Consider the following 27,030-nt stretch of genomic DNA (forward strand, 5'->3'; position numbering starts at 1 on the left):
ATCTGCAGAGTAATAAGTTAGAGAAAGTAGTGTATATCATGCATGCTATCTGCCTTACCTCAATGTTCTCCACTTCTAACTAGAATGAAAGAGACTAGAAAACAGAAAAGATAGATAGAGATTCATAGTTATACTTATAATAGAATAACGGAAGAACAGAATAAAAATTTGTAAGGGATCTTGGAAGTCTTCTAGTCCAAACTCCTGCCAAGCAGGAGACCCTATATGCGTCATGAGCTGGCCACATCTGGTTAAGTGAAGTGGGGAAAAGTCCCGATATGTCATGTGACGCCACCGTGTTGATGCGAGTTTGACATCCCTGCTCTAGATCATAAAGCTTATATCACACTCTTTCTTATCTTTGAGGTTATGTTTGAGATGGCACAAAACCTTTTGCTTTTGATCAAAATTGTGGAAATTCTAGCTAATAATAAAAAAATATTCCTCTTTTCTATTACATTTTGAAACGGAACCTGTCTGCTTCTAGAAAGCAAAGGGAAAGCCACATGATAGCCCAATCCATAATAATAAACAATTATTAATTAATGGCTCAATGGGGCTGGGGGTGGAAAGGTCCAAAACAAATAACTTCAGGCTCAAATAATTTATAATAAAACAAAACAAAACCAACATTCTGATTAAGATGAGGAATGACTCAACTGAGTAACAGTGTGATGTACGTACGTACGTATATATGTATGTACATAAAGGTATGGAAGGAAGGAAGGAAGGAAGGAAGGAAGGAAGGAAGGAAGGAAGGAAGGAAGAAAGAAAGGAAGGAAGATGGAATCAACCTTTTTTCTTCTAAAGAGGCCACCAAAGATTGACCTCAGTTACAAAAGAAGTGGTAACTTTTAAATCTGTTTCTCCTCTCAGTGAATAAGTAGGTAAGTATATAAGTGCTGAGAAATAAAACCTTCCCTTTCACCAGGGAAGGGTTATGGCCACCATCCAATAATATATCACATAGACGAAGCAGAAATGCAACAGAGAAAGGACACCTATCTAGGAAAAGGGGGAGAACTAGAAAGGATCCTAAACAGCAAAATGGATGAGGACAGGAGACATAATTTCCAGTTTAACAGAGAGGAATGTTTTCTCTCCAAGCTGAACCTCATAAGGTTTTCAATGCTTCACTACCCCAAGTGAACTGTTTCTTTTTCCTCAGTGAAACCACCAGTCCCCCAAGAGCTCATGTGAAAAGCTTGACATCCTCTTTATTCCTCCCATGATTTTGGCCATATCTCAAAAACATTTTTCCAACACCAGCATACCACTTTCCTGACTGCCATCAGTAATGGTTGTGTCCCTGGGCTTTTGCTCTTCTCTAATCAATGAACAGACTCAGTGAAAATACATTTGGAGGTGGGGAAAAAAAGTTAAGTCTAGGTAATTAGGCATTTAGACCTACATTGTGAGCTCATTAAATATAAACGGTGTGATTTGACCATGAACCAGGAGCCTAATTAAGGATTTAGGAGGTTAACATTGAGAAGGCTTTTTTTTAAAGCCTTGAGCATATTTCTAATTCTCAAATATTAAGCCACTGGCGCTGGTCTTGCTCTATTAAACAAATAATGTAGACACCACATACTGTACGTGGCCTACCTACTTGTGGCAAAATTACTGTCAAACTTGCAAATCCCCAATTCGAGGGAAATTCATATTTGAACAATTTGCTCTTTCTTTCAAAGAATGCTATCAGTAGGCTGTGCACAGGCAGCTGATGTGACTTGTCTGTTTGTGGGAACCATCTGTTTATATGCAATGATTTATTTATTTATTTATTTATATGAGACTATGAAATACATTAAAAGAGATCACAAATCAAACATTATACTGGTAGCCTTCACTTAATGACTGCACTGTCAGCGGCTGTTCAGACTTGTGATGGGGCTGAATGAGGGGTATGTAAGACCAGTCCTCAAAGTTCCATCTGTTGCAACACCTCCACAGTCATGGGCTCATAATCTAGATGTTCAGCAACCGGACCAGATTTCCATTGCAATGTCCGACCATCATTCAGTGAGGACTATTTGTATTACAAATTAAATATCTAGAGCGAGAAATGGGAGTATGCCTTGTCAGAAATTGATGGCAGTCGTCAAACAACCCATCTTATACAATTTGTGAATAGCAATAGCAACAGCACTTCAGAGGTGGGTTCCTACCGGTTCGGACTGGTTCGGCCGAACCGGTAGTGGTTTGCTGGCCTGGGACGCTGGAACCGGCAGCGACCCAGGCCTACCATGCCTCCAAACTGATTCTATGCGTGCAAAATTGCACACACACCGAACCAGCAATAATATCGGCAGCAACCCACCCCTGCAGCACTTAGGTTTCTATATCAGTTTACATTGCTTTACAGCCCTCTCTAAACAGTTTACAGAGTCAGCAAATTGCCCCCAACAATCCAGGTCCTCATTTTACCAACCTCAGAAGGATGGAAAGCTGAGTCAACCTTGAGCCTGGTGAGATTTGACCAGGCAGCAGAATTAGCCTGCAATGCTACATTCTAACCACTGCCCCACCGCAGCTCTTAATCCAATCCAATCTCGGCATCCAAGGTGGATTTTCTAGGTGGAAAAATAATTGACAGCTGGGCAGCTGGAGAGATTGTGGAAAGAAGGTCATAAAATATAAATTGAAAGTCAGTTAGCAGGTATTTGTTTAGAAAGCAATTGATCTGGGATAGGAAGAAACACAGTGAGAAAGAGAAATTGGGGATTAACGATAATGAAAAGTTATTAGTGGGAACACAAAGGAAATCATGGAATTAAAGGCTGAGAAAAGATATCAAAAGCTAAGCATAGCTTTTAAAGAGATTTGCCACTTGATAGAATAATTATTAGTTATACTATTGATTCCCTGTTTTTGATATTTTAATGAAAAATCAAAACATGAATATAAATACATATTTATAGAAGGAGATATATTTAAAGTACATTTGAACTATGTTCTCAGGTGGGTGGAAGTAAATTACTATGGCTCGCTTTATAGGCTGGCTTCTGTTGCATATATCTCAGCAAATCGATTTTTACCTGGGGTCTGGTACTAACAGGAAATTTAGATTCTGGGGATTCAGAGGATGATAAAAGACCACAGGCCACTTATCTAAGACTCCTAGATCCCTTACATTTTATTAAGTGGATTCATGGGTAACAATGTTCTATTTCATTTCTATTCATTCTGTAATGCCTTCACATTAATAGAGGTTTGTACCAGAGGTAGGGTCCTATTGGTTCGCGCTGGTTTGGGCGAACCAGTAGTAATTTGTTGGCCTCTGTTGCAAAACCAGTAGCGACCTAGGCTGGCCACACCTCCGAACCAGTTCTCAGGTCGCCGCTGGCAATTGCCAGCATGGATTTTTCTCTCTCTTTTTTTTTAATGTTGTGCACATGCACAGAACATTTTACAGGCAACTGCATATGCACGCGCGGCGTGCAAAACACGCACAAAATGAACTGGCAGCAACCCACGCCTGGTTTGCACATTACTTTTACTATATAACATCCTTTAACAAGCCTGAACACTCACGTGCATTTCATGGCTTCTCTGAAATTTCGTCCGTAAAGAATGGCCCTGATTCTTGAATTATTAGATGTAACATTTTTGCAGACCAAAATGTGTTGCGCAAGTTGTAACTCACATGTCAGAAATTGTGCCTTTTTTTAAAAAAAAAAATAGTTTTAGCATCCATGTAATGCTATCTTAAAAATAACAACATAGAGTCACATATAATTTTTGATATTTCCCCAATAACTCTAAGGGCATTTAAGATTAGCCCTTATAAATACTTTCAATATTATTATTGAAAGCCATGGTGCCACAATGGTTAGAGTGCAGTAACTGCAGGCTAATTCTGCTGACTGCCAGCTGCCTGCAATTTGGCAGTTCAAATCTCACCAGGCTCAAAGTTGACTCAGCCTTCCATCCTTCCAAGGTGAGTAAAATGAGGACCCAGATTTCCCATAGATATAAACAAGGCTCAATTATTTATCAATCTGATTTTTTTAAAGCCACAGTAGCTGTTACTCTTGATATTTAAAAAAACCTTCTGATTCAGGGAATGTTCCTTGTATTAAATATTTACTTTCTTTGTCATTTAGTTTCTCAACAATACCCCCAGTCTAGTGCCTTAGTTAGAACAAATGGAATAGAATCAATTTATTTTAAACTAGACAGTGGCACCAAAGATGTTCATCTCCTCAGGCTTTTAGATGTAATAATCAAAACCCAAGCAATAATAGAATTAACCTCCAAATTTAAGCCATTACATTATATGAAAATGTACAGGCTATAAATATATTTGATGGTTATGCTCTGTTGATCTTTCACTATCCAAAAATTATGATGCCTGAAATCAAAAAGAAGTTTTAAAACAATGATGTTTAACTCTGGGGCAAAATGGAATAAACCATGTCATTAATTACTCAACTTCAACCATTCAGACAAATATTGACAAAATAAAAACAGGGCAGAAGAATCTTGCTGCATATTATAGATTTATTTGAAAAGGGGAGAAACACAGAAATAAATAAGCTGCTCCAGAGACTTAGATGAAAATAGAATCACTAGTTCACATCACTATCATCCCCCCAAAATAAATACACATTCAAACATTATAAACCATGAATCAATAATCCAGCTTCAAATGCCTTTAACAGAAGTTGATATCCTGTACGAACAATTAAAAATAACCCAAAAAGCATTATTTCAAGACTATAACCTGCTATTAATACGGGTACAGAAAACAGATTTTGGACATACCATATATATCTGAAGGTAGTCGGAATATTGTGTGAAAAAACAGCCACTAAAAATAGCATCCTCATGCTTAAAAGAAGTATCCCTCAAACAATGTGCAGATGGCACTATACTATTAAATTTAATTACAATAATCCAAAAGTTCTGTTGCTTTGATGGAGAGGCTGCAGTGAAACACCATCTTCATAGGTGGTAAAGTCGTGATATACTATATTTTTTGGAGTATAAGATGCACCTTTTTCCCTCAAGAAAGAGAGTGAAAATCTGGGTGCATCTTATACACTGAATACAGCATTTTTGGCCTGCAGAGTGCAAAAACTTTTTTTTTAAATTTACCTCTTCAAAATCATGGCACATCTTATACTCTGGTGTGTCTTATAGTCCGAAAAATAAGGTAGTTAATCTATTTTTGTTGGGGGAATTGTATTATTTCAAAAGTTGTAACATGTACCCTTATTCAACATATTCAGTTTGTCTTTTAAACCTTATTCAGTTCGGCTTATTCTAAACATTTGCCAAAGTGCATACCAAAACATCAAAGATATTTTAGCAATTACAAAACATAGAAAAACAAGTGTAGAATTTTACATAATTGACTCAACAAATTATGCCACTTATTATTACAGAAAACACCCACCAAAAAGCACATTCCAAGGACAGCCATTAAATATATTGTATTTATTGCGACATGATGTTTCCTATTCTCTTGTGGCTTACAAAGATAACACATAGCCATGTTTCACTACAACAACTATATTTATTCTGGAAGGATTTTATATGTAGCTGATACACGATTTTTAAAAGGTATGAATTAGAATATTGGGATGATAGAAACAAGGGTGATTTTCAAGAATAGAAAGATGAGGAGAATTATAGGGAATTATATTGGGGTAAAATAGATTTAGCTCTTTTTTCTTATCGCATGATTTAAATTCTTTTGCATACTACTAATGCTACTTCTAATGCTATGCATACTATTACTTATCTTGAAAGGTGATCATATAAACAACAGACATGTATGTACGCATGTAAGGGAGAATAATGATACACCTAGCTAAAGGAAAGAAAGAGCAATTAAAATTTTATTTTATTTTGTATTTTATGTATGCTTTGTTATTACTGAATTTATTAAAAGAGTGTTATTTTTAAATTGCACTTATAATGTATTAACAGCATAAAACTTAATAATCATCTTCTGTGTTGCTGAAAGATGCCAAGTTTAATATTATAAAATACTTACATTAGAAGTACCAATGCCAACCTATCTGATACTTCAATCCAGGTAGCCATTAAAAGACTGCAAAGAAAGACAGGAAACTCTAGTTATTTATTAAAATCCTGTGGCTCCTAGGAATTCTGTAGATGGTAGTTCTTAGTAGTACCAACTATACATTTCAAGACTACCCATAATCTTAATCACAGTTACCAAAACCATTTCAGTACCTGGCAAAATGATCTAGTGATAAGGAATAGTTCATATTGCCTCCTGCATAAATGCTATAGTGTTATTAAATGCCCAAGCAACGCACACCCTATTACTCTAATATTACAATGCTTGGTTGAAGAATTGGATGAGAAAAATGCATTTTAGATTGATTGCTGCGAAAAAAATAACTTAAAAAGTGCAGCTAGCCTGTTAATGCAGCTCATAAAGCAATTTTACTAAGGAATTGGTAATCAATATAGGCAGCAAAGTCAAGTCATTATAATTTATTCTTCATCAGTTCTAATCTACCCAACTTTACAATCAAGTGATCCTTTCAAAGTCATTTAAGTTAGAACTAATTCATTTATATCCCACTCCTTCCATATCAGTGAATTCAAAGAATTATATAGATTTCTAGCATAAAACATTTATTTTCTGAGTGGAATCTGTCTTCTTGGTTTACAAAATGTATTATTCTAAAACTACCGTATATATAAATCACCTATCATAGAAGACTCAAACTTTAAGAGTCATTTGCTTTCCCAAAGAGTCATTATTAAAAAACTTGGGACAACAAAAAGGAACAGCATTATTTCACAGTTAGGAACGCTATGTCGAGCACTACAGTTGGATATAATGCAGTCAATGACCAAATAATCTCAATTAGACTACTTTATGAATAACTCTTTAACATGATTATCATCAAAGTTTATTCTCCAACCACTGATGCAGAAAGAAGAGGCTGGGGAGATTTATGGTCAAGTTTGATTTGAAATTGACAAAATATGCAAGCAAGCTGTCAGTCCTCCCAGGTGAATCAGGCAGGAAACACCACAAGATGTCCTAATTCTACTTTATTGTAGGCTATAATAACAGAATCTTGCAAGTCTGAAGGCACAATCTTTCCACCTCCACTTTTAACTCTGATCCATTAGGGCAAGGGTTCCCAGCCTTTTCTATACCCCGCACCGGGAGGTGGGTTCCAGCTGCTGCTACTGCTGGTGCTCTCAGGGATGCGCTGTGCCTGCACGCTTGTTGCACGCTATGTGCGCATGTGCAGTATTAAAAAATGCTTCTGCGCATGCGTAGAAGCAAAAAACAAGATGACGGCAAATACGGTGCCACAGAGAGAACTGGTTCAGAGGCGTGGAAGGCCAAGTTACTATCTACTCGCCCTAACTGGTCCAAAGTGGTAGCAACCCACCTCTTCCCGCACCCCTAGAACACTTCTAATATATTCAGCCCTTACAAAAGTAAATAATTATATGCATATAATTATGTATATACATTATAATCTTGAAACTTCTAAACCCAAGTTTTTGCACCCCCTGGAATATCGTCTGACACCCCCAGGGGTGCAAGACCCCCGGTTGGGAACCCCTGCATTAGGGTGTGTCCTTCCTAAGTTTCTTTTTCTGACTTTTATGGGCTCCTGCTTTTCTTGTTGGATTGTCTCCCAGGCATTATTTCTTCTCCTCCTTCCCCAAAGCCATTTATTCATTACATTACACAAGATATACTGTATGGGATTGGAAAGTGGAATGCCAAACTTGCATATATTAAGAAGGTAAATGTAGTTGGATTGCATGCCCTAGGAATGAAGTAGGAGAATGAATAATCAATTTCTGCCATTCCAATGATCTTTTCATAGCTAACAATGTCTTCAACCAACTAAAACAATGCCTATACACACAGGATCAGCAAATGGAGTACATTAGAGCTATATTAACTATATTATTGTTAAGGAGGCATGGAGAAATTCCATCATAGCATCAAAAAATGGGCAAAGCCTGCTTGGAACAGATCACAAACAGTTCATGTGGAAGAAAAAGAAGAGGAGGAGGAGGAGGAGGAGGAGGAGGAGGAGGAGGAGGAGGAGGAAGAGGAAGAAGAAGAAGAAGAAGAAGAAGAAGAAGAAGAAGAAGAAGAAGAAGAAGAAGAAGAAGAAGAAGAAGAAGAAGAAGAAGAAGAAGAAGAAGACAGTTTCCACAATGGGATCTTGAATATATATGTAAAAATGAATATCCACCATTTTTGGTATCATGAATCACTTTGAATCCTGAACCTTAGTTTTTAATGATGAGTATGAAAATATACTGTCAACGACTGTCTTCGGCAAAAGAGAACAAGTGGAATGTAAGAAGAAATCATGGAAATTGTGAAGAAGAGAAGAGAAGCCACATCCAAGAAAGGCAAAAATTTCAGAAAATAACTTTCAGTTTCAGAGACCTGTTAGAAGAGACAAGATATAGTATTACAATAACATTTGAAAAGATACTAAAATTGGAAACAGACATGGAAAAACTGCCAAAGTTTTCCAAATGTTCTCTGAACTCCAAATGAGGTTCCAACCTCAAATTGGTATGCTAAAGGATGCCAATAGAAACTAGTGACCAATTCAAAGAAGATCAAACAAAAAAGAAAGTTTACTGAAATATAGTAGAAATGTCAATTTCCAAAATACCTGACAAGATATCCCCTATTTACAAGAGCTTCTACAATACTCCTGGAATTTGAAATTAGATCAGCACCCTGGTCATTACCAAGTCAGAATGCTATAGTGGGGAATACCCATAGAAATACAGCAAGCAACAGAAGAAGAATCTGTGAAAATTACAAACAGGCTAAGCCAGAAAATATGGAGAAAGACACAGTGGCCAAAAGAGTGAATGAGGATAATCTACATACCAATATGAAAAAAGGAGACGTCATGGAGTGTGCAAACTATTGAACTTTAATTCCACATGCTAGCAAAGCACATCTGATAGGATTGGCTAATACAAATTAAAGCTCTTTATGGAAAAAAAAGAGATGCCAGATATTCAAGGTGGTTTTAGAAAAGGCTGAGAATACATGATTGCTAGATAACTGAGAAAGTCAAAGAATAGCTTCAAAAGGTCACTTTGTGCTTCATGACTATAGAAATGCCTTTGATTTGATTGTATTGACTATGTCAAGCTATCTCACTTGCTAAGAAAAATGGAAACCCCAGAACATCTCATTGTCCTCACAATAAACCTATATACAGGTCAGGAAGCCACAGTACAAAATAGGACATGATAAAACAGATTGGCAAAGGAGGGAGAAATGGCTGTGTATTCTCCCCTTATTCCTCCAAACTGCAGTATCTACTGGATTGGTAGAAGATGAGCATGGTTTTAAAACTGAAGGAAGAAACATCAATCTACACCATGCTGATGACACAATTTGCACAAAAATGCAAAGGAAGTGCAAGCTCTAATAATAAAAGTCAAGGACTCCAAATGTTCAACCAAAATGTTGGAGATGCGGGTGTCTAGATGCTACCTTTTTTCATGTATGGTGGACTTGTAACAAGGTTAAAGCTTTTTGGATAAAAATATGGTGGGTTATGCAGAATGTATTTAAGAAAAGAATACAATTCATTCCACAAATGTTTTTATTGGGTATAGTTAAGGATTTTACCAAAGGGGAAACAAAATTGGCCTTGTATATGGTTACAGCAGCTAGGTTGTTGATTTCGCAACATTGGAAAAAAGATTTTTTGCCGACAATTGATCAATGGATTCAGAAGGTGGCGGGGTTCGCTGAAATGGCAAAAATTTCAGCTTTCTTAAAAGCTCAGAAACAGGAGGCTTACACACAGGAATGGGCAAAATGGATTGATTATATACAGAATAAACACCAGACTAGGAGTTATTATCTAGCCTTTAGGTAAGAATGTTTAGACCGATAGATGATCAGAGTAAATAGTATATGGGATGTTTGGAATTGTTAGAGTGGTATATAGCGGAAGTCAGGGGGGTGGGTTTGTGTGGGAGGTGGGGGAGGGTTAGGGTGGAGGGTGGGGCAATATATATGTATGAATAAATTAGAAGATGGGACTAATGAAACATTGTTAGGCTAGGAGAAATTTATATTAAGAGTTATAGATGTTAAATTAGCTTAGAAAATGATCAATGTGTTATTATTAATTTAAGAGAAATTTATATAGTGTTTGTTGGGAGGAGAGGGGTTATGAGTAATCTATTTTAAGATGGGGGGAGGGGAGGGGGTAAAGTGTTTGGTATAATATTTGAATGTGAATTTTTGCGGGGGGGTTGGGGGGTATAGCATTTGTATGAGATTTATATTGTGTGGAGGGGGGTGAAAAGGGGGAAAATTTGTTTGTACAAAACTCTTTTAATAAAAAAATAAAATAAAAGTCAAGGACTAAAAAAAAATGGGAATAAAATTAAATATAAAGAGAACCCACCGATGACAATAGATACAACCACCAGCCTTAGATATGACAATAAAGATATCAAAACATTAAATAGTTTCTATCTTTTAGGATCAACCATCAACATTGAAGAAACAACAGTCAAGAAATAGGCTGTTGACTAGCATTTCACAGAGCAACCATGAAGACTCTGGAAAAAATAAAGAGATGCTGTGATATGCCTATACTTCTAAAAAATAATGGCATCACAACCAGATTCTTATTCCGTTTCCAACCCTTTAAATACTTCTCTTCCATGGTCATGATTATGTGCCACCAGGTTGGCATCAACTCTTAGTGACTACATAGATTTCCTCCATGATGATCTGTCCTGAACCTGTCCCTTCAGCTATTCCAGCTCATCACCACTGTAATTGAGTCCAGCTGCCTTGCTGCGGTTGTCCTCTCTTTCCTTCCACCTTTCCCAGCATTAGAGCCTTCCAAGGAGGATAATTGGAGCCTGCTCATTTGAGCCTTGAATGAAAATTCTGGGTTGACAGTTGTCTTTGTTTTCTTAGCTACCCATGGACTTCTCCAACACCAAGGTTCAAAAGTATCAATATTCTTTCTAGCCTGCCTGCTTCTTTAAAGTTCAACTTTCACCGAGTGTCACGAGGAATACTACAGTTTGCATCTACAACACACCCAGTTATTTGGAGACTACAGGTAGTTCTTGCCTTATAATAATTTGTTTAATAATAGCCCAATAATTTGATGGCCTCAGAAAGGTTGTTTCACAGCCCGTTATACACTTCTAGTTATCACAAAACATTGTGTTACCACCCTGATGGTCACGTGATTGTGATCTGCTTGGCAATCTGTTTGTACTTACGACCAGTTGTCGAGCATCCTGCAATCATATGATCACTATTTGCAATCATCTCTGTCCGTTTTCCCAGAAAATTAATGGAAAGCTGTCAGGGAAGCTTGCAAGCTGTTGCTACTTGCTGAGAAGAATCTCACTTATCTCTGGGATTGGCTGAAAAAGCTGTCTGCTGAGGGGACCTCAACCCCTTTGGCGGTATGCCAAAATGAGTTCTGTCCATTCACCCAGCTAAAGGACTTCCATGAATGGAGAGGAGCAGAAGTCCTTCAACAGAAAGCTCTTTCATCCAGCTTCCAGACAAGAGAGAGCTGAAATCCAAGCGGAGATTCACCTTGGTAAGGAAACAAGTTTAGAGTATCTCAAGAGAAGGAGGGCATGGGAGGCCGAGTACAGGCCACAAGTGAATCTCTCTCTGCTTATGGATTGAAAATTCTGCTATGTTTTTGACATGGAGATGCTCAGCTTACTAAGATCTCCCCCATCCCTGCGAGGCACCTCACACTTCTTACCTAGGACTCTGCCTGCCTACCAATCCACGAGATCACTTCGTGGTTGCAAATGGGAGTGCTGGCAGAAGTGGATGCCTCCCGGTATGGTACAGTACGCCAGGAGAGGTAGTGAAAATCTGGTGTACTGGACTGGACCGGTATGACCACAATTGAGCCCAAAACAACAAGAGTGTTGTTAAGTGAGTTTCACCACATTTAACAAGTTGGCCATGCCCAACCAGTCACATGCCCACCATGCCCACAGAATAGGTCACACCCATAGAATAGGTAGTAAAAAAAATTAAACCCACCTCTGAGTGCTGGGATTGCAGTTGTTGAGCAAAGCAGCCACATGACATCTTGCTTAACTACCACTTGACTCAGTAAACAAGATCCTGGCCACAATTGTGGTCATAAGTCAAGGGGTAACTGTAGATCAATCATTTTATAAAATGCTCCATCCACAAAAGCATGCCATGGGTAAAAACATTTTGTGGTAAAATACTTTTCAAATAGAAAGTCCAGAAAGTGAAAATTATTTTAAAAACTAAAACCATGTTTAATATGTATTTTCAGTCATTTTCCAAAAGAAAGAATAAGACAGATGGATGCCGTTTCTCGTCCCTCCTGTCCTGACTATATTGTAGGGCTGCTAATTGAGAAAAAAGCCTGATAAACATTAACTTCCGAAGTACTTCTGTCTCTCTTTCAAACATTTCTCATCTTTATGATTTGCTATTTGCATGAAAATTGGATTTTAATTTTTCATGTATTTGGAATTACATCATCATTTCCTGCCTGTGACTTGATCACATCTTGTGAAGTTTGTGAAAATGTGAACCAAGAAACATCCATTGAGAGATGCAGCTAACAGTAGAGATCACAGAAGCTGATAACAAAAGACGGTTAAAAAAAAAAGAAGAATCACAAAAGCAACCGTATAAATCATTACTTTTTTGTTGTCTTGATTGAGCAAAAGAACAAAAACGAATACCCGTTGAGTCCCAGATGGACTGCTATATTGTTTGAATGCTGCATTTAGTTTGACTACTCTCGAATTATGCAGGGCCTAATTAAAACAAGTTCTTTCCGTAATTAAATCTTGCCCTTTAAAACAACACTGAAATATAATCAGTATAGAAACACCTTTAACTGTCATGGAGAAGAATGCTTCCAAATAAGACTTTAATTGAACTACCAACAAGGAATTTTATGTGAGCAGCAGATGACAACTCCAAACAATATCTTGATTTTAAGCCAGCCTTTAATTTTAACCATGATTACTTTCCTCTTATTAGAAAGGAGAAAATGTTGGAATAGCTGAGCTGTAATTTTGATTGGTAGTAGCCTGAAGATCTTTCCTCTCCATCACACCTTAAACATTCCCACATACATGCACCCGCCACCCACCCAGACACACGGGTCTTCCTGCTGTCACTCATACCTTTTCAGTTCAAATTTCCAGGTGGTATCCTAAGACTGCAGGACATGATGCAAACCAGCCTCTTCCTGACAAATGCTTGGACTGGCATCAACACTATTCTCTGTTGTCCATGAAACTCAAGAGTACTGGAAAATGAATATTTTGCTTTTTATGACCTTTCTCGGTTAATTATTTAAAAGCAGGACATTAAAACTCTCCTAGGAAGTCCAAAGAGCCAGGGCAATTAATTGTAGCAGCAGCAGCAGCAGCCTGGAAACATTCTTCAGTTGCCTCACTTGTTATGTGGGATGATGAAATGTTGCAAGAACGGAACACGCAAGACGCAAAAGACTCTGCAAATTGGCAAGGGACAGAGGAGGAGGCAGAATGTGGCAATCCACACGTTTAAAGATTATGCGAGGCCAGATAAAATTGCTTTGATGAGGAGCCTGACTGTTGTCTGACTATTCAAAGGCAATATAGGAACTCAGCTGTAGGTGTTACACAGCTCCTGCTTCAAGAACCACAGAATGACCCTCTGCCTTTACAACAAAAGCCTGATATGCAGTAATAAAGCCGCTGACCTGTGGATATTTAACAAGGAATACTGTTTGACTGTGCAGATTTTTAATGCCTTTTCTTTTCTTTTGATTTAGCGTTATGTTCATTCAATAGAACCATGTTGGCGAACCTATGGCACATTTTTCCTGAAGTGGCATGCAGAGCCATGTTGCCTGGCATGCATGGGGTCGCCCGTTCCTCTTCCGGGGTTCTGGCGCGCATTCCCCCGTGATGATCAGCTAGCCTTTGTGTGTGCGGCAGTACCGGAACCCGGAAGAGCTGGTCTTCCATTTTCTGGCGTGAGCATGTGTGCTAGCCAGCTGATTGGTGCATGTAGACTTGCTGGACAACGTGCATTTTCCAGTGCACGCATGCTCCCTGGGCAGCTCCTCTTCCTGGTCGCGGTGCAGACGAGCGTGCATGCGCAAAGTACTCCCTTTCCGGCACTTGGTGCCGAAAAGGCTCATCATCGTTGCAATAGAACATGATTTTTCTTCGGCCTGAGCAGTTCTTCCTCTTCACCCCTTTTTTACTGGACATCCTTTTTATATCTCTGACAACCAAGCTGACCTTTTGTCATCCGTTCTCCACTACAGCAGGCACAAATGTAGGAGTAGACAATAAGGCCATAAGTGATCTGCACAAGCCCCAAAGTTATAATGTGGGCAACTAGTTTATGTGCAGTGAGAGTCAGTTTGTTACAGAGGTTCAGGCTCCAGGCTAGAAACTGGGAGACCATAAGTTTTAGCCATGGCTTAGGCATGAAGTCAGCTGGGTGATTTGAGGCCACTCATTCTTTCTCAGCCTTAGGGAAAAAGCAGTGGCAAACTACTCCTTGCCAGGAAAGCTGCAGGGATTAGTCCAGGCAGTTGTCAGGGGTCATATGGACCTGAATGCACACATGCACAAATTTATGTGCAAACCTAGAGCTACCATATCAATGCTGCAAAATCCCAGATGACTGCTAGATGGCAGCAGGAATTAAGAAGCCAAGTGCAACCTCTTCCTTTTTGTTGGCATAGGCTCACCTAAACTGAAATTAGACCTCATTTTTAGCCACAGGTAAGGCGATCCAAAAGTGGACACAGCGGCTCAGTGGCTAAGACGCTGAGCTTGTCTTTCAGAAAGGTTGGCAGTTCGAATCCCTAGCACTGCGTGAGTGAGCTCCTGTTACGTGTCCCAGCTTCTGTCAACCTACAGTTCGAAAGCACATAAAAATGCAAGTGGAAAAATAGGAACCACAATTGGTGAGAAGGTAACAGAGTTCAATGCGCCTTCAGCATATAATCATGCCGGCCACATGACCACGGAGACGTCTTCGAACAGCACTGGCTCTTCAGCTTTGAAACGGAGTTGAGCACTGGCCCCTAGAGTCAGGAACGACTAGCACATACGTGCGAAGGGAACCTTTACCTTTAAGGTGATCCAATCTGCCCTGGAAAAATCCACAGGAGGGCTTCCTATATTTTCATTGCTCTCATGCGCTTATCCTGATTTTGCCAAAAGGGGACCCTATGCCAGCCCAAACAATGTGTTAATTTATTTTTCAGAGTCTTCTGATTTAGATTAATTGAGTAAGCCAGGATTAAGCAAATGAGATATGAGACAGCATAATATATGAACAACAGAACCCAAGTTTCTTCCATTTCATACATCGCTTAATAACCAGGATATTGGATCTCCCAATACAGTGTAAGGGAAACAATTCTTCCTTAAAAAAAAAAAGAATTATCAATTTCTCATTCTCAGCTGGGCCCCCTCACAGCCGCTTGGTTTGGAGTAATCAGCAAGCAATAATCTTTTGCTCTATGCCATAAAATACTTGATCTGCCAGTTTCTCTATCTCAAAATCTTCATTATACCATAAAAGAACTAGGACAGATTTGTTCATTGCTAGCATGTCCACTTCTACCACTTCCACCAGCTTTCTTTTTCTTCATGCCAAGTTCCATCCCAATGAAAGTGTGGAATTAAGGACTTTGTCTTGGGCCTTAAAGAACAGGGTATGGTCTCAGAATTCCTGCCTAGAAACCTAGGTATGGAAAGAGAAGTCATAGTCTGCCACCGTACATACACAGAAGGAATCTGTGGCTAGATTCCAATGCCTCCCTAGACTAAAAGATGTTCTTGTCATTTGTAGCTCAGAGTGTTGCCAGAAGCTAGCCACTATGTTTGGTTATTGGCTTAGTGACATTTGAGCACCTGAGCAATTGGATTAATTGAGAAAACACTGCTTCTGTTAAACACTGATCCTCTCAGTGGATGTGGATGTCATGTAAGCATGGCTTATTGTGTAGAATTTGTGAGCGTGACACATTTGGGCTGCATTCATTGGACTAGGCCTCAATCAACTCACAACTTTGACTTCTGACGGATTGCCTTCTTTAACGCTACAGGAATTGTTGCTGGCTCTCTGAAGCCTATTTGTTTGTTCAATTGCATTAAAAAAATTAAAACAATCCATGGTGGCTTGTTGACGGAAGGTCAGCTAGTAATAATTAACTACGAATGATAGCTAAATGAACTCTCTATACTCAGACTTCCCCACAGGATAGGCAGACATCTCTCAGAGAGATCCTAGTCTCAAATTGCATAACTTAAGCTACTGTATTGTTCAGAAGGCTGGCTAAATAGGGAAATCCAGTGTGAAGAAGCCAATGTCCACACAGGAGCAGAGAAAGATAAAACCAAGGGTGAGCTTCAAACGTTCCAGCAAGGGGTTCTCTCTCCCATTGCTGGGTGGGCGTGGCCATGCACCACGGCAGCCCCCCCCCCCTATTTTTTGCCCTCTTCAGGCTCCAAAGGCTTTCCTTGAGCCTCCGGGAGGGCGAAAACTAATTTCCCCCTGTTATGTACTAAACTTCCCTGCCATAGACTTGTATTGCTCACTCCTGATTGGCTAAGATGCAGCAGCCTGCCAGTGGGAGAATCCAGCTACCTGATTGGTTAAACGCCTGACAGCTCGAGTATAAAAGAGCTGTCAGCTGTCTTTTGCTGCTGTTTGCCGGTACGAGGTTTGCCGTACATATGAGCTGTTTGTCACTGTTAATAAAGGTTGTGTTAGCTTCAACCTGCCTTGCCTCAGTCCCTGTCTGCCTCGTTCTCCCTACAAAACACCCCCGGGCTTCGTAGGCTATTTCCAGACTTTTGGAACTTCTGGTAGGCCCGTTTTTCACCCTTCCTGAGTCTCTGCATTGGCCCTGCATTTACCTCGCATGATGAACGAGCTGCGTGGAGACTCCTGGGAGAGGCTGGGTGGGAGGGGAAGGGAGAGGTGGGTGGGTGGAGCCAGCCAGCGGTGGCATTTGGGGGTTTGCTGAACCGGACAGAACCCTAGCTAGAGGATCGCTCAAACCCGTGCGAACCTCCAGAAGCCCATCCTTGGATAAAACTCTTATTTCTGTACAGAAGCAGAAGAGGATGCCCTTGGGTTTCGTACCCAAAGAGCATGCCAGAAATTAGGTACATGGTTTTTTTTGTATAATTTTCTACAGGAAACAAAAGAATTGCCGATTGGTTACAAGATTACACGATGGCCACACAAGTGCAAAAAACACATCCATCCCATAATGCTCCATTCATTCATTAATTCTATTTCATTATCACATAGGTTGACTACATCTAGGTGCATTTTTTATTACATTGATAATGAACACTAGAGCCAGACTAGAAAGCAGAAGATCCTTCTTTAGCCATGAAAGCCATATGGGTGATTTGGGGCCAGTCACTTTCTCTCAGATCAACAAACATCACAGGATTGTTGTTGTGGGGAAATAGGAAGAGGAAGGTATGTTGGGTATGTTTCCTGCCTTGAGTCAACCTATGTAGGGTTTATGGTTAACTCCTCTAGCTCTTGCTGGCAGCAATGTTCCCTCTAAGGTGCGCGGCTGCACGGCCACGCAGGTGGCAAGAAAACACCGTACAGCAGTTTTCAACTGCCGCGCAGTGATTTCTATTGCCACAGGCTCCGGAAGCTGGGGAGGTCCTTTGCAGGCAGCTAGAACGGGCCACCTGCAAAGGACTTCCCCGGACTTGCTTTGAGGAGCACGGGGCGACTGAGGGTAGCTGTGAAGCTCCAAAGCCCCCGCCGCCACCGGAAGAACTGCTGCCACCTCCTCCTCCTCCTCTAACAGCACTGCCGGATTTGGCGCCCGGCGCTGCGACTGACTTGAAGCCAGCAAAGCTCCAGCCGGCATCCCCGCACGTGTCAGCGCCGCCTCCCCTCCGCTCGGAGCACCTGAGCTCAGCGCCGTGTTACCCCTGCCCCATCCTCCCCCCCCCATGCTTTTGAGGAGCCATGAGGCTGCAGGAGCCAGTAGGAAGGCGGGGGGGGTGGGAGCAGGGGAAAACAAAGCCTCATGGCTCCTCAAAAGCACGGAGGAGGAGGAGCGGGCAGGGTAACTTGGCACTGAGCTCAGGTGCAAATGTGGTGATGCTGTTGGAGGAGGAGGAGGTAGCAGCAGTTATTCTGGTGGCAGCTCGTCAGCATCTTCAACAGCAGCCCTGCCCACGATGAAGAAAGCAAAGATGGAGCAGATCCACGCAGATGACATCGCTGCAACATGACTGGAGGAATTCTGGGAGTTGAAGTCCACAAGTCTTAAAGCTGTCAGGTTTGAAGACCTCTGCGTTTTTTTTCTAGGTGTGGAAGGGTCTTGTAACTTGACAGCTTTAAGACTTCCATGCTTCAAATGCCAGAGTTCCTGAGCCAACAGGACTGGAGGAGGAATTCTGGGAATTGAAGTCCACAAGTCTTAAAAGCTGTCAAGTTTGAACACCCCTGGGGTCTTTTTTTCTAAAGGGTTATGTTAGATATTAACATATATCGGGATAAGTCTTCCCTCTGGTCCGCTCCTACAGCGGGAAACAGGTATCCCTTTGATTGGTCGAGGGGCGTGCCCAATCCCTATAAAAGGGGAACCCTCCGACTACAGAACAAGCTGGATCACTACTACTACTAATAAAGAGCTATTAAGTCACTTCGTGTCCGCAGTCTGTCTCTCGTTGCCCAGATCTAACATTGGCGACGAGGATGGGATTGAGAGACAGATAGGACGAAGAACGCTACCCCAGAATCTCCGGATTTGATCCAGCCCAGGAATTCGGCAGCAATTCCGACAGCCATCTCAGATCACCGCAGCGCGGCAAATTCAAACTAAGAAGATGGCGATGCATGCTCCCCCCGCTCCTTTCGACCCAGAAAACGACGAATGGGAAGTTTTCATGATTCGTTTCGAGTGTTTCCTCGAAGCAAACGAATACACGGGGATCACCGATGCGAGGAAGAAAAACATCTTCCTCGGCTACTGCGGAAAGGAAGTCTTCAATACGGCCAGAGACCTCACTGCGCCTACTCCAATACAGGCAGTATCGTGGACGACGTTGCAACAAACTCTGCAAACTCATTACGCGCCAAAACCTTCCCGCCATGTCTGCCGCAAGGAATTCAACATGAGGACCCAGAAGGCGGGAGAATCCATCAATCAATATGTTGCAGCCCTACGAAAAGCAGCAGCTCACTGCGAATACAGGGATTTGGAAGAGCACATCTTAGAGCGGCTCATCTGTGGGATAAGAGACATTTCGTTGCAAAAGAAGCTGTTGGCAAACCCGAATTTAACCCTACAGGCAGCGTTAAACGAAGCAAGAGCGTCAGAATCAGCGGAGAAATCATTGGTGACCATACAACGAGGGGCCAGCGTAAACCAGCCAGCACCGAGACAAACCAGAGTTCACTACGAGGACACAAGCCCCGACTACGAGAATCCCGAGTTCGAGGACAGTCACCTAATGCAGAGCAGTCACTTGAGGCCTGGGGGGAGACCCGGATCCCGTTTGCCGCCCTGCGCAAGCTGCGGAGGGAATCACCCCAGGTCTACTTGCAGGTTCAGGAACGTTGTTTGTTCGCACTGCAACAAACTTGGGCACATCGCACGAGTGTGCCGGAGCGGAGTCCCTGCCTCACGGCAGCCACCCATGTACCGCCAACAGAAGCCCAACCCAGGGGCTTGGCGAAACCAAAAAGGGCGCCCAGAGAGAAATCCACAAGTGTTTACCCAGAGAGAAAATTTCCAAAGAGCTGAACGAGCGTATTCCCAGAGAGATTACTCACAAGGAAGTGAGCGAGCGTATCCCCAGAGAGAATACACACAAAGAGCTGAAAGAGCGTTCTATCAAGACGCTCAACGAGAGTATTTTCAGGATGTTGACGATGAGATAGAGTTGACCCAGAGAGAGGAGTTGCGAACGTATCTCACCACAATACATCAGGTCCGCCCTAAGCGGCCAAAAAGGCTGAGAGTCACAGTCCTCTTGGAGGGCTCACCCTGCGAGCTAGAAGTTGACACAGGATCGACCCTGACGATCATTTCATGGGCATCCATGAAACAGGCTATCCCTAGCCTCAGAAAGAGCCAACTACACGCTCCAGACGTCCTTCTACGAGACTACCAGGGGAACCAAGTCCCCATCGTGGGCCAAGGCACATTCCACATCCGTTTCAAGGACATCGAAGCCCAGCTGCCCGTGACCATCGCCAGCGCGCCATTGCAGAACCTTCTGGGGCTTGATTGGTTTGAAGCCCTGGGGTTAGAAGTCACCGGAATCAACGCCGTGAGAAACAGCAGTGCTGAACAGATTTTTAAGGAGTTCGAGGATGTGTTCAGCCCCGGTCTTGGTAAGTATGTGGGTAAACCAATATCATTCAATTTAGACCCCAAAGTGGCGCCAATCCGACTTAAACCGAGACGAGTGCCTTTTGCACTCCGCCCAAAAATAGATAAAGAAATAGATAAATTAGTGGAGCAAGGAATCCTTGAGCCGGTAGATCACGCGCGCTGGGAAACGCCCATCGTGACCCCAGTCAAACCAGACGGATCAGTCCGCATCTGCGCGGACTATAAATGCACAATTAATGTCGCGCTACAACAGAGCGCATATCCTGTGCCTGTAGTACAGCACTTATTGCACTCGTTGGGGCCAGGAAAGGTATTTGCAAAGTTAGACATGGCACAAGCTTACCAGCAACTGCCAGTGGATAGCGCCACAGCGGAGGCCCAAACTATAGTGACGCATAGAGGAGCATTCAAATGCAACCGGCTACAATTTGGCGTAAGCATTGCCCCAGGATTGTTCCAGAGCGTCATGGAACGACTTTTGCAAGGGATACCAGGAGTCGTCCCCTATTTTGACGACATCTTGGTGTCCGCTGCAAATGAGGAGCAATTAAACAAAAGAGTCAGATCTGTTTTGGCCAGAATCAGAGAAAAGGGCCTCCGCCTTAAAAAAGAAAAATGCCAAATTAACGTGCCTAGCGTAGAATTCCTGGGTTATAGAATCGATGGTCAGGGAATACACCCCACTTCAAAGAAAATTAAGGCGATCCAGGACGCCCCCACACCACGAAATCAGACCGAGTTGCAGGCCTTCCTCGGATTACTTAACTTCTACAGCGTTTTTCTGAGGCAGAAAGCGACCGTTGCTGAGCCACTACACCGTCTACTCCAGAGGAACGCACCATGGAAATGGGGACGATCCGAAGCTGCAGCTTTCGCCGGGGTAAAGCGCCTGCTCACCACTGACTCACTGCTTGTTCAATACAGTCAGACCCTACCGCTGGTATTGACCTGCGACGCATCACCTTTCGGAGTTGGAGCAGTCCTCAGCCACAGGATGCCCGACGGAAAAGAAGCACCCATCGCCTTCTACTCCAGAACTCTTTCATCGGCCGAGAGAAATTACAGCCAAATGGACAGGGAAGCGCTGGCTGCCGTAGCGGGAGTAAAGCGTTTCCACGAATACCTCTACGGCCGCGATTTTGAACTGATCACAGATCACAAACCGCTGTTGGGACTTCTGGCGGGAAACCGCCCCACTCCGGTCTCCCTTTCTCCTCGCATGACCAGGTGGACTGTTTTCCTGGCTGCGTATTCATACAAATTGATTCATCGACCGGGCTCCACTCTTGGACACGCAGACGCACTCAGCCGTTGCCCATTACCTGACATTCTGCCAGACCCCACTCCAGAAGTACCGGTATTGCTCATTGACTGTTTGGATTCGGGACCGGTTTCTTCCTACGATGTTGCAAGGTTCTCCTCTAAAGACAATTTAATAAAACAAGTTCAAACTTGGGTTTGGAGGGGGTGGCCAAAGGGAAATGTGGGCCCGGAATTCAAAGTGTTTTGGTCAAAACGGGACGAGCTCTCAGTGCTACAGGGATGTTTGTTGTGGGGGGATCGAGTCGTTATTCCGTGTGCTTTACGTAAAAATGTATTAGATGCTTTACATATGGGTCATCCGGGGATTGTTAGAATGAAGGCGTTAGCAAGAAGTTACGTGTGGTGGCCAAACATGGACAAAGAAATAGAGGAGTGGGTGGCCACTTGCGACCCCTGCCAGGAATCGAGACCAGCACCCCCGGAAGCGCCCGCCACAGAATGGGAGAAACCCAAAGCACCCTGGTCGCGAATACACATCGACTTCGCAGGGCCATTCCAAGGTCAGACTTTCCTTATAGTTGTGGATGCATACTCAAAATGGCTAGATGTAGTCCTAATGACTTCAACCACGGCAGAGGCAGTCATAAAGGTTCTACGGCGACTTTTCGCCACCCATGGTCTGCCAGATCTCCTAGTATCCGATAACGGGCCCCAATTCACGGCCATGCAGTTTGAAACATTTTTAGCAGGGTTGGGAATCCGGCATGCCCTCGTCGCGCCATTCCATCCAGCATCCAACGGTCAGGCAGAGAGAATGGTGCGATTCGCAAAAGAGGCCCTCGCTAGGATGGGTCCAGGTGATTGGCAAACACGCATTGACCATTACCTCCTCATTCAACACATTACCCCGAGCGCAACGACGGGTAGGAGCCCCGCTGAACTACTCATGGGCCGCCGCCTACGATCCCACCTAGACCGGCTCCACCCGAATTACTCTGCCACGGCTCCCCCAGACTCTACAAGCAAAATCCGGTCTTTCAGAGTAGGGGACTCAGTTTACGCCCACAACTACGCAGGGGGGACATTATGGATGCCGGCAAAGGTCATTGGCATCACAGGTCCACGATCGTATCTGCTGGAACTAGAAGACGGGCGGAACTGGAAAAGGCACATCGATCAACTTCGGGGTCACCTAGCACACTCCAACCTTCGCAATGAAGACGAAAGTTTCCTGTCTACAGAAAGTCAGCCACAAGAAAACCCCATCATAGGAAACAACGACGCCGGCGAGCCAAGCGTGGAACAAGACAACACGCACGTAGCAGAGCAACCCCCAGACAACGCAGCCGAACAAACTCCTGAATGCCTGAGCAACGAAGACACAAGACCTCCAGAACGGGAAATAGGAAAAGCACCCGATCCTGCAACTACTTCGAACCAACCCGCACCCAGTCCTGCAACCACTTCAAACCAACCCGAACTACGACGTTCCTCCCGAGCAAGACAAACACCCACCTACCTAAAAGACTATGTTACCTACCGCAACGTCCCACCTAGGAGGGGAGGGGTGTTAGATATTAACATATATCGGGATAAGTCTTCCCTCTGGTCCGTTCCTACAGCGGGAAACAGGTATCCCTTTGATTGGTCGAGGGGCGTGCCCAATCCCTATAAAAGGGGAACCCTCCGACTACAGAACAAGCTGGATCACTACTACTACTAATAAAGAGCTATTAAGTCACTTCGTGTCCGCAGTCTGTCTCTCGTTGCCCAGATCTAACAGGTTAGGGGTGCAAAGGTCTTGTAACTTGACAGCTTTGAGACTTACACACTTCAAATGCCAGAGTTTCTGAGCCAACATGACTGGAGGAGGAATTCTGGAAGTTGAAGTCCACAAGTCTTAAAGCTGTCAGGTTTGAAGACCCCTGAGGTTTTTTTCCCCTAAAGGATTAGGGGTACAAGGGTCTTGTAACTTGACAGCTTTAAGACTTGCGTGCTTCAAATGTCAGAGTTTCTGAGCCAACATTTTGGTTGCTAAGCAGGAGCGTTGTTAAGTGATACTGATATTATTTGAATTAAGCGGGTACCTTGAAGAAACATAACTTTGAGTTTCAAATAATACTGATTTCGTTGTTGTCTTAGGTGACATCTGTGAAAAAAATTCAGGTGCTCAGGTATGAAAATGTGCCGCTCAAACACTATACTTTTCTGCTCACATTGAAAAAAAATTAGAGGGAACATTGGCTGGCAGGTGTTAAAAAAGTATTATTTCTGGCAGGCAAAGGCACAACTAATAACTCTGGCTAAAGTACATTGATAGCTGACAGGAGCCTCTATTTACTTATTAATAAGCTAATAAAAATTAGGCAAATTTCCACTCACTCTGCACCTGTATTTGGTTGCTAAAATCCAAACGTCGGCAAAGAGGCCCCAAAAATTCGAATTCTGCCCCTCTGTAAGGATTGAAGCAGCTCAAAACCGGATAGCAGAACATGGTCTGAAAGAGTTTTGGGGTGGCTGGAAAAAACCTGATGACTTATCACGTTCTCTGAGGACAGAAGTCATTGTAAGAAAAGCTCCGTTTTCACTGGCAGAGGGTTGCAGGAGGCCGTCACAGCCAAAAATGGAGCTCGGTAGTCTGTGCTGGCACAGCACTTGGGCCACCATAGGCACTGGTACAAGTGATGTTAAGCTGGCCACGCCCCCCCGAGATCAAACACAACCCTGATGTGGCCCTCAGTGAAATTGAGTTTGGCACCCCTGCATTGGATCAAGCAGCTACTGCTTTAAGGAGTTATGGAGAGCTGCCCCTGCGCTCTGAAGCAACTGGTTGCCTTTGAATCCAAAATGCTACTCACATCTATATAGGCCACAGAAGTACACACTTGTTCCTTCCTCAAAGAGAGTTGGATGCCTATCCTCCCCCTACATTCATGTCTTACATTCTGCCAAACCACAAAGTAAATGTGTTGGCTTTCCTTTTAACAATCGCTAATGAATAGCGCTTATTTATTACAAAAGCCAGAGGACGTTTCCTCATTCTTCTGTTTCCATATGAGATCATTGGTCCAGAACAGTTGACATATGGGGAGTGAAACCTCACTTGTCTCTTTGCCAATGCAGTGTACTTCAAAAAGTTGACTCTTCTTTACCCATGACCCCAGGAGAAGAGCTTCAAGGATTACAGCACACAATTGTTTTAAATACTCACTCAACATTTGTGTTATATAATTTGCTGCAGGGATTAAGATGTTTGGCTAGAAACTGGAACATCATGGGTGCCCTTAAGACCAAAAGCTGGCTGGGTGAATCTGGGTCTGTCACTCTCTCTCTCACCTCTACCCAATTCACAGCGATGTTGTTTAAGGAAAATAGGGGGAAGGAGCATTATGGATGTCACTTTGAGCTGGCTAAGAAAGAGGCAGGATATTGATCTTATCAGTGGGGGGAATTCATTTTTTTTATTATCGGTTCTGTGGGTATTACTTGGTGGGTGTGGCTTGGTGGGCATTGCAAGGAAAGGATACTGCAAAATTCCCATTTCCTCCCGATCAGCTGGGACTCGGGAGGCAGAGAATAGGTGGGGGCAGGGCCAGTCAGAGGTGGTATTTACTGAACTACTCAAAATTTCCGCTACCGGTTCTCCAGAACTGTTCAGAACCTGCTGAATACCACCTCTGAATCCAATCCTCCTTCTCCTTCTCCTCCAAATTGAGGATGAGCAGATACAAGGAGGTTGCTTTAAAAGGTGAATCCACCATCACCATCGCCTGCCATGAACAGTCAGCTGGAAGTCAGGTGTAATGAAATGTAATTTCATTACACAAATGTAATGAAGGAAAAGGAAGAAGAAGAGGAAGCAGACAGTTTTTTACCTCCTCCCCCCAAAGTGATCACATCCCTTTTAAATCTATTTACAGTTCCACTTCCCAGCAGTTCAACAGAAAAGTAGTGAGTAATAATCTCCATTCCGCCCACCCCCCAAAAGATACTCTGAAATTATATTTGGGTAATATGTACGGTGAAAGCCACTTTGGTCTAGTGGTTAAGGCACCAAGCTAGAAACTGGGAGACCATGAGTCTAGTCTCGCCTTAGGCACAAAATGAGCTGGGTGACCTTGGCCCAGCCACTTTCTCTCAGCCCCATTGCTTCAGGAAGGAAGCAATGGAAAACTGTTTCTGAAAAACTTTGTCAAGAAAACTGTAGTGATTTCTCCAACAGCGTCTGAGAACTAGACACAATTAAATAAGAGTGGGGAGGAGCAGCATTCTATCCTTTGCCCTCCTCCCAGCCTCTTGCTGTAATTCCTTACATCAGGGGTGTCCAAACTTGGCAACTTTAAGACTTGTGGACTTCAACTCCCAGAATTCTGGGAGTTGAAGTCCACAAGTCTTAAAGTTGCCAAGTTTGGACACCCCTGCCTCACATCAAGGAGTTAGGAAGATATACTTCCCAGTTGAGTTGCACAAGGGGAAGGCAGGAGGTTCTGACCGCCCTCTCAAAGGCCAGAATGGGAGAGCAGGCAATTGAGAAAGGAAGTGGCCAGGCCAGAGCAGACAACAGGATGCTTAACCTTCTTTCAGCCCTTTGGTATCCTATAGTAGTTTCCTCTTTCCATGGCTTTCCTTTCTTGCAAGCAGTTCTCCAGCATCCATTACAGATGTCAACAAGTGGCAGATTTGCTGCCAGGAGCTCCATCCAACCTTAAGCCAAGTGTTGTTCTTTGCCTCTCTGAGTTCTGCAGGAATGGAAACTCCCCAGCCATTGGCTTCCATGCATAATGTGCTCACCAGGAGAACACTCTTGTCCCAGTGGTGGGATTCAAACAATTTTTTACTACCAGTTTTCTGTAGGCGTGCCTTTGTGGGCGTGGTGTCGCTTTGTGGGCATGGCTTTGTGGGTGTTGCAAGGGAAAGATAATCCCCATTCCCTCCCCACCCTACTAACCTGCTTTCCAGCTCCCTTCTCCTTGTTCAGGGCAACAAAAGAAGATCGGCTGGGAGGCAGCGGGGGCAGGGCCACCCTATTTGCCGGTTCTCTGAACTACTCAAAATTTCTGCTACTGGTTCTGCAGAACCTGTCACAACTAGCTGAATGCCACCTCTGTCTTGTCCTGGAAAATGCCGCCTCTTGGAACCTCCCCCAGAATGGAAAGAAAACATGAATACATTAAATTGGGAATGCTGAGAAAGGGGGGCATGTGTATGTCACATCCACAAATGCAAGTCTTGCAGAAGAAGAACAGAATGATTTGGACAGAATTAAAAGTTCAAGTCAGGAGAACAGAATGAGAGAACCAAGAGCCTGCAGGGCCATCAGAATAAAGGGTGGGTTAAGCTGAGCCAATTGCAAAGAAAA

Source organism: Natrix helvetica (assembly GCF_964273705.1).
Source record: "Natrix helvetica genome assembly, chromosome: 1".
In the NCBI taxonomy this organism is placed as follows: Eukaryota; Metazoa; Chordata; class Lepidosauria; order Squamata; family Natricidae; genus Natrix; species Natrix helvetica.